This window comes from Malus sylvestris, chromosome 16 (genome assembly GCF_916048215.2).
Source record: "Malus sylvestris chromosome 16, drMalSylv7.2, whole genome shotgun sequence".
Lineage (NCBI taxonomy): Eukaryota > Viridiplantae > Streptophyta > Magnoliopsida > Rosales > Rosaceae > Malus > Malus sylvestris.
Genome location: NC_062275.1, coordinates 17990057 through 18003645, shown reverse-complemented (window position 1 = coordinate 18003645; position 13589 = coordinate 17990057). Strand labels below are relative to the sequence as shown.

Here is a 13589-nt window from a genome sequence, read left to right as displayed (position 1 = left end):
ACCATGAGAGATGGGCAGAAGTATAGGCAAGTTGACGATACTCCGCCTCTGTGCTAGACCGTGATACTCCACGTTGCTTTTTCGAACTCCAGGAAATTAAATTATTGCCTAGAAATATGCAGTGACCGCCAGTGGAACGCCGGTTATCAGGATCGCCAGCGTAGTCAGCATCAGCGAAGGCAGTTAGTGTGAGGGGACTGGATTTGTAAAGTAAGCCGTGATCATGTGTGCCTTTCAAATACCGTAAGATACGTTTGACTGCAGCCCAATGCGCAGTAGTTGGAGAGTGCATGAACTGACACACTTGGTTGACAGCGTAAGCAATATCAGGACGTGTAAATAGAAGGTATTGAAGGGCGCCCACAACACTGCGAAAAGAAGATCCATCTGAGAGAGGCTCACCATCATATAAACTCAAGCGTTTACCACTGGGAACTGGCGTTGAGATGGGCTTGGCGTCAGCCATATTAGTTTTCTGTAGAAGCTCCAAAATATACTTGGATTGAGTGAGATAGAAAGCAGAAGGCGTCCGGGAAACCTCCATCCCCAAGAAGTAGTGTAAGGGCTCAAGATCTTTCATTGCAAAATGAGTACCAAGCTGTGTGATAAACTGAGACAAGTGAGCATTGTTGTTCCCTGTTATTAAAATGTCATCCACATAGATGAGAAGATAAATGATTGTTGAACCATCAAAATAGGTGAAGAGAGACGAATCAGCTTGGGAAGCAGTGAAGCCCAAGTCTTCTAGTTTATGAGAAAAACATTGAAACCAAGCACGGGGTGCTTGTTTCAAACCGTATAGAGACCGTCGAAGTCGACACACATGAGAGGGAAACTGTGGATCAACGAACCCTGCAGGTTGGCGCATATAAACTTCCTCATTCAACGTGCCATGAAGGAAGGCATTTTGAACATCAAGCTGGCTGATAGGCCACTGAAAATGAAGAGCAATAGAGAGAATGAGCCGAATGGTGGCATGTGTGACGACCGGACTGAAGGTTTCACAGAAATCAATGCCCTCTTGCTGATGAAAGCCATTGGCAACTAGGCGAGCTTTAAAACGCTCGATGGAACCATCAGAGTTCGTTTTGATGCGATACACCCATTTATTAGGTAACACGTTCATAGAAGACTTGTAGGGTACCAAAGTCCAAGTGCCAGTACGCTGTAAAGCATTGAATTCATCCGCCATGGCTTGGCGCCATTGGGGAGACTTATTTGCCTGTGAGAAACATGTGGGCTCAACCAAAGTATTAGTAACGTTAGTGATGCAAGCATATCTGGGATTGGTTTTCGAATTCCTTGTTGACCACGCGTGATCATGGGATGAGTGGATGGAACAGTATGTGAAGTGGTGTTGGCAGGTTCAATATTCACGTGAGTAGTGGGAGTTGATGGGTGAGAATGGGAGTCTGGGGTAGATAGCGGTAGGGAAGGAGGGAGTGCGATGGCGACAATCAGTGTTGGATGGGAAGGAGGGGTCGGTGGGGTCGAATGTGGTTGGGTGTAATGGAAGGTATCAATGTTGAGGACATGGTCCAACTGACGAGGGTTTGACAAGGTCGGAGGAGCAAGTTCTTTAGATGGAAAACTCTTTTCATTGAAAACTACATGACGACACAAAAAAGACTTGCCAGTGGTAGGATCATAACATTTATAACCTTGATAATTTAATGAGTATCCTAAGAAAATGCATTGTTTTGATCGAAACTTAAGTTTAGAATCAGTGTAAGGACGTAAATAGGGAAAACAAGCACAACCAAATACTTTGAGAAAATCATATTGGGGTGATTTTGAAAACAGTTTTTGGAAAGGAGAGACGCCATTCAAGATTTTGGTGGGAAGACGATTAATGAGATAATTGGCAGTTTGAAAAACGTCATCCCAGAAAGTGTGAGGGAGAGACGCATGAGCAAGTAAAGTTAAGCCAATTTCAACAAGATGACGATGTTTACGTTCCGCAAGACCGTTTTGCTCGGGATGATGAGGACAACTGAGTCTATGATGAATGCCATGTTGAGAGAAAAGTTGTTTAAAAGAGGAATTGACAAACTCTCCTCCACCATCAGATTGAAAAAATTTAATTTTGGTGTTGAACATATTTTCTGCAAGCTTTTTAAAATTAACAAAGGTTTGAAAAACATCAGATTTTAACTTTAAAGGATAGAGCCATGCATAACGAGAAAAGTCATCCACAAAAACAACATAATACTTGTAACCATTAATTGAATAAGAAGGAGAAATCCATACATCTGAATGTATTAATTCCAAAGGAAACGATGACTGGGAAGAAGATAAATAAAATGGCAACTTATGACTTTTGCCAAGGGGACATGATGAACAAAAGTCGTAGGTTGCATTACCAGTTAAAGGTAGTTTATTTTGGGAAATTAGACGACGCAAAACAGAAATTGCAAGGTGACCTAACCTACCGCTCTCTCTAAGGCTTCCATAATTGTTTAGTAAATTATGCCTACAACACGTTATCAGCACGCTCTTGACGCTATGCTAACAAGAGAGTTTTATCTTCCATCAGAGGAGTATTACGTTTTAATCATTCTTTTTATGATTAATTTATTATTTTATTGAATTCATCTACATGATATTGATTCAATTTAATTTTTCTTTGTTGAACGTGATACAATGCATTGGAGATGCAATTTCAGCTTTCTGAGAAGGAACTTCTTCAAATTCAAAGGCTTTTGTAGTTTTCTACTAATCGGGTACGCTTAAAATAAAGTAAGATATTTGAAACAACCTTGAAGCATGAAAACATTCCTCATGATGTATGAACCCCTATGTTTATATTTTCCTTCCCATATATATATGTATATATTCATATATTTGTCAATATATATATTTGTTCCATGCATTGCACAATTAAATTGTTATGTGGAATATGTGAGTCAAAGTATCAAATTAAATTAGAAGCAAATATGGGTTTCCTAAACCCTAAGGGATTTTTGAAAAAATGGGAATTGGGCATGGTGCGGCACACCCACCGCACCATCACTGTGCAAACAGAAACCCGGCTTCGGCCTGGGGTCAATTTGATGGGCCTGAAGCCCTCAGCCTGTTTGTACCTTGACCCGTGGCCTGCTACTTTCTCTCGAACCGAACCAAGCCTCGGCTTGGGTTCTATGTAGCCCAAGCCTGCAACCTTCATCCAATCCAACCTAGTTAGCTAGGTTTTCTGCCACGACACGTGTACTTCACACAGCCCACATGGTTAGGCTTGGTCCATGCAGCCTGCATCTCCCTGCAGCCAGCCCATGCAACTGGGATTAGCTCATGCACGCCCAGAACCCACGACTAGCTTGCGCTGAACCTCACTCGTGCCCCCCCCTTCGGCCCAGATTTGAAACCCAACTACTGCTGGGATTTCACCTCACCCCCGTGACCTGCAGTTACTCTCGAGGACCTTTTTGGACCATGCCTTTTCTACTTAAGGCACCCAACCAAGCCCAAATATTTTTGGGGCTATATTTTCGATCCAATAACATTATTTTAATATTATTTAGCTTATACAATCGACCCTGTATGGCCCGATTTATTGACCTGAAGATCACTTTTGGACATTAACGATTCAATAATTTATTTTTCTACTTTGAACCATTGACATACTTTCGTAGTCCTGAAGCACTCACACTTGAGTTACTGAAGCAACCAAAATCCACTACACTTAGTTGTATATTGCATTTTGTGTTCTTGCAAGAACCTCTTGTAGACATCGAAATTTTGTCTCTTTCGTTTCAGAAATTTTCCGTGTTCACACCTCTCTTTTATGAACTAAACGTTCATAAACTAAATAGAATCTGTAGTTTCAAATTTAGTGCCTTTGAAACTCGAAGTTTTCATAAAACAATACACCCATGAAAACCCGACGTTTTTCATGAAAACCATATCTTAGAACTCGAATGTTCTAACTTTGATGCTTATGGATGATTCATTCCTATAGCACCAATCACAATATTGTTCTCTCCAATTCAATGGATTGTCGAACCATCACAAGTTTGATTTTCCTGATTTGGCCGTTTCTTACAAAAACCACTTTATGTGGGGTACAAGACATGAATCTCCACTTGACTATCAAGAAGCTGAGAAACCACTGAAGCCAACAATGGCATGGAATAGCTAAATAAGCCTCCGCCATGATCTTCATTTGAAGACTTATGCTCAAAGCATTACAAATGGAAATACCTCCCGATCGAGGATTCCATAGCTCTTTGGCTCGCTTATACAGACTGTCTAATCATGAAAGACATTGCCTAAAGCAAACCATGATTACGTCCATGAATGAGTACAATTATGAAGTTTATAAATCCGATCGAATTTTGACTAGAGAATACTTTTCTCGTTCTTCCATGTTTCTAACTCACCCTTGAAGCAGTAGTGTAGAAAACGGAAGTTACCAAATTCTCGGATCTGATTACTACCACAAATGTGAGAGAAAGGTATGGACCCAGTTCGGCTGGAGTCTACCAAATAGCTCAACCCATTTCTATCGAAACCTATCGAATGGTGATACACTGCTTCGGCAGGGATAAACCGAATGACATATTCTCTCACAATCCAATTTTGAGTTTTTTTTTACAACAAATGATAGAATTAGGGCCTGCCAAGGTGTGGCATCATGCCCGAAGCATGATCCTTGGTACCTAAGACCTAAAACTTCAAGAATAAAGGAAAATATTCCCGAACCTTAACCCTGCATAATCTATTTCCGTCTCGATGGAATAGACCATTGGTTATGCATATGTTCGTGCCTTACCAATGTTATTAAGGAGTACCATTCTAGTAGTTAATACGTGAGACCAATTTTGCTCCATCAAACATTGTTGGAAGAGCAGAATTTTGACATGGATGGCCTTGTTAGCCGAATCCCTTTAGTAAACCATTTATGTTGTGAACATTTTTCCATGTTCTTGGATTCACATTTGGTGTATGTTTTACTTATGGATAATCTTATTGATATTGTCCTCGAATATGAGTTAAATGAATCATGTTTCTTAATACATGTGACTGATTCAATTAAACACGTGATTAGGTAGGAATGTGGAAAAGTTAGTTATCTGGATGAATGCGTACTACACACACTAACTTTACACCTAAATCACATATCTAACAATGACTTCAGGTTTATCCAACCTGATTAATAGCATTGGCATTCTCCTCGTTGTATGAATGGTACTGAATCACCATTTAAGGGACCTTAAATTCTCCCTGACGTTGAGTTTTTAAGGATATTCGAGATGACAATGATCATAAATGAACCACTGAAGAAAACAAAGTGAAATATCTTTGCACCACCTCCGAAGATGAGCCCGAAGCTTTGATTGGGGGCCATTGGGTTGTCTCCCAATTGGGACCACGCCGTATGTGGCCGGCCTGAAGCCAGGTGATTCGAGCAGTTTACTTGTTTTGGCATGACCTTTTGGGACACTTAGGTCGAACAATAATGCTACGACACATCTCCTTACCCGAAGTAAGGATATTATGCCTACAAGCACACTTTGCCAAAACCCGCTCATTTTGGGAAATTTGATTTCTAAATCATCCCTAACAAAGATACAAAGCGACTCATTTTTCATAGTGGATTCAATGGAATATATGTGGACTAATCCAACCAAAATGCGAACCATATAAATACTTATGGTTTTGGTTGATGAATCGACAAACTGGTCACATATTTGTCCACAAACATTACTGCTAAACCTCATGGCCGATTAAGGGTTCACCACCCTACTTATCCCTTAAGGTCTGGGAGATTGGATAATGCCGGAGAGTTTATATCGACAGTTTTCGACAAAGTATTGCATGTCATTTTGGGTTTATAATTGAACATCGAATTCCCATGAATCACCCCAAATAGCCTCGCCTAGTGATCATAAAGCGCAATTTAGATGATCGCCCGAATTTTGGTAAACGTACCAAGCTTTCAGTTTCTACCTAGGGCTATGCAATCCTTGTATGCAGTTATGTTAGTCCGCCTTGAGGCCCATTGCCACCCAACCTATATGACGTTACATTTGGTAATTGGGTACGAACCTGACGATTTTTGTAGTTAAGCATTTGGGTGTGCATTCCATATGCCAAGTTGCACCGCCACAACGTACCACCATGGGTTCTCAAAGAAGGATGTGTATCTTTTGTCAATCATGATTCTCCTTCACACTAGCTCTCTTCGAGCCCTTGCACGCGATTTCTTTACCGCAGGTTGTCACTTTAATGAGACAGTATTCCCGCTATTAGGGGGAGATACGAACGTCAACATTCTTGGAGAACGACACGAATTTGTGTGGACGTTGCCCACTATGTCTCATCTCGATCCTCATACCGCACAGGTATGATAAGCAAGTGCAATGAATTCTAGATTTCAAAATGTTGCTCCAGACGCATTCCTCTGATTTAGCTAAAGTGACGAGATCATATACCAGCTGCAAACATGCCTGCAAGGATAAACGTACTTAACGGATGTCGAGTCAACATCCCTAGAGGGTGTGCTGCCCTTGTTGGACGGTTTGGACGCCCATATTGGACGGTCCAGTACACCGGCAGATAGCCAATCAATCTGTCTTGGCCTGGAGTACGACAAATCATTCGGTTTGTAGGATTCACTTCCCTAGAAGACGAAGATACGACACAATAATGAATCTAAACTTAATCGCTGTCTTAAATCATTTCCATCTTATGAGATTAATCCGGATTTCTCCCGAGACTTAAAGTTCTTGGTCCAGTATACTAGTTTGGATGAGCAAAATGGAATTGAAATGAGATTATCATGGATGATGTTTTCACTTATATGGTAGCTATCGACATAAATGAAAAGCGATGATATCGAACTGTGTTTCGTTGATTAAGTGACAACGTAGAACTGATTGGACAACTAAACTTACAATCCAGGTCAAATTCCTTACCAAAGTGTGTTTTGGACCTGTCGTTCCTACACTGCCCAAGGTAAATCTGTTGTGTTACAAGTGGGAAAGGAAGCGTTATGAGATGAATGAAATAGTGCGATATGATGCACGCCTTACGACGCAAGGTTTCTCTCAAACGTCCTATGATTGATAGCAGCATGATGAAATATCGTCAGTGTTTTCTCCACGGGGATATAGATACGGAGATTGACATGTAAGTTCTCGAAGAATTACATAGACTGGTTCAAATAGTTCTAAAACCACGGAACACCCTCTTAACTTGTTTTGAGGCGTTCACTACACTCTGACGGAAGTGGTATACTCGTCTAAGTGATTATTTGATCAATCAGGGATATGAATTATGCCTTTGCATCTTAAACTATGAAGTCTTATTCCAAATTGCTAAAGTTGCAGTTTATGTCGTTGACATACATCTCACTAAGACTCTAGAACAACTTGAGAAAACTGTCTCGCACCTGAAGATGAAATTTGAGATGAATGATCTTGGGAAAACTCATTTATACCTTGACCCGAAGTTGAAGCATTGTTCTGACTATATTTTGGTCTAGCAGTCGAACTACACCCCGAATGTGTCACTTTTGAGTATACCTTTGATCATCCATATATTATATGCAAACGACCCTTGAAAAGGTTATGCAATCCGAAATTCCATATCTAAGTTCAACGTTGCGCTTCGTTGTACTTAGCTCATTGTATTTAGACAGGACATCTCCTTCGCTGTTGATCTTGGTAAAGATGCAGCACCTGCACCTACACGCAACCACTAAATTGGTATTAAAGACGTACCCTAAAGGTACTACGAGGGCAAATCCCAACACATCCTCAAAATGATGCTTGCCTTTTTTGTTATGCTGACGCAGGTTACTTATCAAACCTGCACAAGGCAAAATCCCAAATGGTTATGTCTTTACCATTAGGGATATCGCAATATCTTGGAGGTCCATGATATGACCTTAGTTGCGAAATCTTCAAATCGTTCCAAGACTCACCTCACTTCACTACACCACAAGTGAGACATGGTTAGGAGTTCTTGTTGAGCAATTTCGAAGTACTTACTGTGTTTTTATCCATCGTTGAGTCCCGATGACGATCCATGAAGACTATGCAGCATGTATCAACTCGACCAAGCCATGATACATTAACGAAGTCAACACCAAGACATATTGCATCTACATCTACATCAGCAAAGCATCAGGAGATTGAAGTCATGCAAGCCGATCCTAGACAACCTTGCCGACCTCTGCACGACGTCACTACCGAAGTCAACCTTCTAGAAGCTTGTCCGAGGAATTGGTATGCCTAACTATCCTATGTAATGCTTGTAGTCTCATTTGGAAGTTATGTCAAACTCAGGGAGAGTATCCAGAAGTATACTCACTTGATGTTAATGTACTTTTTTTCCCTACAATTAGGAGCATTTTTCCCACTGGGTTTTTGCTACCTAACTAGGTTTTAATAAGGCACCCATCCTGGGCTGATCATACCCTTATGAGCTATTCTACTTGCGTCCAAAAGACATATAATTTTGACTTAATGCAACTTCTCACGTTTCTCCTTAGACTATGGGGTTTTTCCCCACCTTGGGTTTTTACCATAGCAAGGTTTTGTGAGTTTTACTTTTTATGCATTCTTCCGTTGATCTGAGACTCGCATTCACTCATTGTGCCGATGACTTCATCAACTATACTTGCTTCATCATTGAAGACTTGACAAGCCATTTACTTGAGTATTTACACACTCAAGGGGGAGTGTTGCAGTCCTATTAGATTAGGAATGTGAATTGTGTAAGTCCTAGTATATATTGGAATATCTCTTATATTCCTATTCGGAGTTGATTACCTATTAAATGTTATAATCCTAAAGGGTTACCTAGCATACTACTATAAATAAAGGCACAATAAGGTGAAATAGAACACAATTACACATCTCTCTGATTCTCTCTACCTATTGCCTCACCCCTCTCTGAGACCTCCTTATATATATATATACACGTTTCTAGTCAACAAGGTTAATGGCTCAATCCACTTAGCCAGGGCCATCACTCCATAATCCTATACACTTGTTTTCTTCAGATCAAGTGGATATAAAATATATAAGCATCTTTTGACTAGAATCATATATATTTAAGATATATATATATATATATATATATATATATATATATATTTCTAGTCAACAAGGTTAATGGGGTCAAGCCACTTAGCCAGGGCCATCACTCCATAATCCTATACACCTGTTTTCTTCATATCAAGTGGTTATAAAAAGATTGGATTTGTGATCAGAGAATTAAGGTGATAGTAACACTGAACTACGAGGGCAGCTAAGCCTGTATAATACCCGAGTAGGTCCGACATACGAACGTTTGTCTGAATAAATGAGTTCAGACAGTGCTCGTATGTCATAGGTGCTCAAGTAGTTGGACCAACCATAAACCATTTATCTAACTTATTGAAGGGGGAACACTCCATTAGAGATTGACTAATTACTTGACCTAGAAAGTGGTAAAAGTTGTGAACACAGAGGGGTGATAGCGTGATAGGAAAAGGATATCTTTGAAACTTCTGCTGGCTGAGAAAGAAAAAATATCTGTGAGAAAATTCAAGTCATGAATTAATGTTTGACGGGTAGGAACTTCGAAAGAAGCCAAGATAGGTTGCCGTATGGGAGAGGTCGCACTGCAGAAATCTTAGTGGCGAGGCACCAGATTCATGTTCGTACAAAACATGATTAAGTTTGGAACCTAACATTTCCATGATCCATCCAGTGTTTGACTAATTCTACATAGTATGTTTTAAAAGTCATGGTACAATGTTGACTCCAAAAGCCAAATGAAACACTTATAGCTGGCAACACACATGATGAGAAGGGGGAATATAAAACGAATTATAGGACAATGTGCCTTGTTTGATGGGTAGGATTCGCTTGGATTGAATAATTCACTGGATTTAATGAATAATGGATGAAGAAGTGAATGTTTTGTCCGGTAAAAGATGAACTAGTCATGAAAATAACTTGTCTATTTCATCCTATCATTTTGAGGGAATTTGGAGGGATAAGTTTTCGTCACAACTAATTCATCTTCTACCTTCACTTGGAAAAACTACGCAAGGGGGTATCCACTTCTTCATTCAACATTCTAGCGAGTTATCCAATTTGAGTGAACCCTATACACAAAATGAGGCCGGAGTTTTCATAAATAGGCTCCTTTAATAGCCTTGTTTTCAGGAGAAAAACCTAGGACCTATATATTGCTGCACTCGACTATTATTGACATTAGTCGAGAAATTTTTTTCTATAATTTGATTTTTTTTAAAAGTGTTTTTCGCTATTATTATCAGTTGTTAGGGACTAAGCGAATTAAGTAGTTATTTAACAGTAACCTGCACCATGGTGAGCTACATTATTTCTTTTACACACCACCAATAATATATGACAAAAATCATATGTTCTCATTCCCTCCTAAATTTACAATTGGGAGCTTTTGATATCAGTGCCTCACCCTCCTCCCCCCCCCCCCCCAACTTGTTTGATTAAACATCTATAGGTTTTGCGTTTTAAATTGAACTGCTTCCCCTATGAGGAGCCAAGTAGATTACAAAAAATGATTTCATTTTTCTAAAATTTATAAGCACTGCCATTATTTCAAGCGTTGAGAATTTAGTCATTTTTTCCATCAGATCTTTTCCTTCTGAATTAGCATTTCAATTCCATTAACAATTGTCATTATCCTTTTTATTTTGTTGTTATCCTTGAAATCTGGAAGTATTATCTCAAAGGCTTTTGAATTTGAATTGTTAATGCTTGCTTACGCAACATATGACAACAATTGTACCCATGCTAAATATGATATACAAACCCGCTTGATACACTCAAAATGTGTACCCCTGTTAGTGTACCTATTTCGAAAGGAAATTATTATTGGCAGTCTATAAATCTCATTCTACACTCCAAATCTTTTAGATTTGGAAAGAAAAATACACTTGTGAGGAGTGTAGAATAAAATTTTTGGAGTGCCACTCACACTTCCCTTTTGAAAAATTAACAATAAAAAATTTAAAACGTATTTAATAACTTTCAACAAACGTAACATACCAAATACCTTCCAACAAACGTTTTAAATGGTAGCCTCTACCGTATCTATTTCTTATTAATTGGATTCTTGGGTGCATTTTATCTCAAATGCTTTGGTACATTTGAAGGCATAACTAAAAGTATCGATCCTGTCAATTTTTGTTTTTGTTTTTGAACAAAACCGATCCTTTCAAATAAAGTTTGGTAATAACTACACATTCCACGTATAATTAAACGTACGGATCATGTCAATTGAAGTTTGTATTGTGCCTCCGTCAAAGTTAAATAGAAATTTTTGGGTTAGTTTCCATGTGATTTTGTATAACTTATTTTGGTTGGGTACGTTTGGCATGATCAAGTTTGAAAATAGAATTATCATTCTTTGTTTTATCAACTTGGTTGAGTGACTGATTATAATTAATAATGGTTGGTACCTTTTTTTGTGTAGTTGGTGTGTACATATCAATATTTTGGTACATTTATTATGTAATGTTAATTTATTCATACCAGTCATTTGGTACGTAAATTAATAATATTGTAAGACATATTTTCGATTTGGTACGTTTTAAACTGTCCAAATATGTTCTCCGTCCTTTGTAGAAGCATGCCTCTTGGGCAAGGTGGTTCTTATTTGGTATATTTGAAGATATTGCCTCCTCCAAACTTCTGTTTGACTAGCTAATGTGGCCGGTGACACTCTCATTTGTTGTGCTACCATTTAACCATACCAAACTAGGGTTGCTCACCAAGCATCATGCCCCAAAATAAGAAGCATCGGTTAGAGAACAAGGAAAAAAACAGAAAACATGGAAAACATCAAGCAACAAGAAACCTAAAATATCTCAAAAGTGAATTACTATTCAAATGTGAAGAAAATAAATTTTATGAAAACAACCACTAATTCAAATGGAAGAGCCCATCCAAATTTTACAAGTGAGAATGAATCTGAATAAACATAACTAATAAGTTAAAAAAAAAAAGAAATTAAGTTCTCATCCCTCTTTTTTTCAACTCCATTGATTGAAACCTTATTTCTTTTCAAATTTTAATCAAAGGTCCATTGGTTTTAATAAACATCATTAATTATTTCAATAATAAAATATTTTACATATCAAGATAATTAAATTTCATTTTTAAATTATTCATTTAGTGTTAGAAACGTTACATTTGATATATTTATATTTATGGCTAAACTTTGTATTATGCATTTTTATTTTTAGTTTGTACCCAATTTAATTTGCAACCCTTTTTCTTATTTTTTTAATTGTGCCAATTTTCTATTCAGTTTTAGTTTGTACCCATGTATTAATTTCTTTTTGTGTCCATATTTTCCAAACTTTTATTTGTACTCATATTTTTTTGACCTTTTTATTTGTACCCATGATTTATTAATAATGCACCCATTTGTCTTTAAAAATGTACCACTTTGTTATATGTAAAATGTACCCATTTTTTTTTCATAAGTACCATCTCTTTTGTGTAAAATGTACCCATTGTTTTTTTTTTATATATATATATGAAATCTATCCATTATATAAAACGTATCACCTTTTTGTTGTATAAAATATACCAACTTTTTGTATGTAAAATGCATCGTATAAAAATTACCAATTTTTTGTATGTAAATTGTCATTAATATAAGTAATGACAAATCATGGGTTTTATTTAAGTATAATTTCTTTCAATATTTTCAACAAATTATGAATTTTATTTAAAATCTCATTAATATAAATAACCACAAATATCAAATTTTAATTTAAATATTATAATAGCCTACATGAAAATGCATTATTGCATTAATTTTAGGGATTTCAATCAAAAATCGAAAACCAACAAGGTTTCAATCAAATAACGTTGATAAATAAGGATCGCATCCAAAGTCATCCTTAAAATAAATATCCCTGAATAAAAGGCCATGCTAGGAAAAAAGAAAGAGAAAAACTCCCATAGAGGAGGATAAATTCAGAATTCAATATGTAGAATTTTAATTTGCAGAAATATATTAATCAAAACAATGTAAAATTTAAGCAGCCCAATCTAATCATCTCTTAATAAAATTCTATGATTGAGGTAGAGTTGGTCCTCACAAACTCTCAAATGAAACTGAATTTATTGATCGTTTCATATGATTCAATTAAGATATTATATGAAAGTATGATCTATTATATTCTTCTCTTATTTGAGAATTGAAAGATTTTTTATTTTTTAGTCTATTTTATTTTCTTTGGGTTGTTTTATTAACACCCAATTTATTGTTGAATACACCTCACATATTTAATACACCTCATATTTATTTTTTCAATTAAAATTTATCTTAATACTCCCCACATTACTTCCAATAATATCCTCACACACTACACTCTCAACATAAACTCCATATTTTATACAGACAATCCACAATGTTATGTGCTATTTCAAACAACTATCCTAGATATGGCGATCCTTTTGGGTCCCACATGCACAGTGGAGCTCCTCATCCCTTTCCTAGCAATACGAGCAACCGTCGCTTCCATACTTTTCTAAACATTATGTTGAAAACAATCCTGATGCATATGGGCTTTACCCACATAATGGATTGTT

General features: G+C 37.4%; 1 protein-coding gene across 2 annotated transcripts in view; it reads right to left on the bottom strand.

The window, feature by feature from the left end:
• The window catches only part of LOC126606786 (uncharacterized), a 57478-nt gene that overhangs the window by 32193 nt on the left and 11696 nt on the right, over positions 1-13589 (bottom strand). The gene's annotated exons all lie outside the window — the stretch shown is intronic.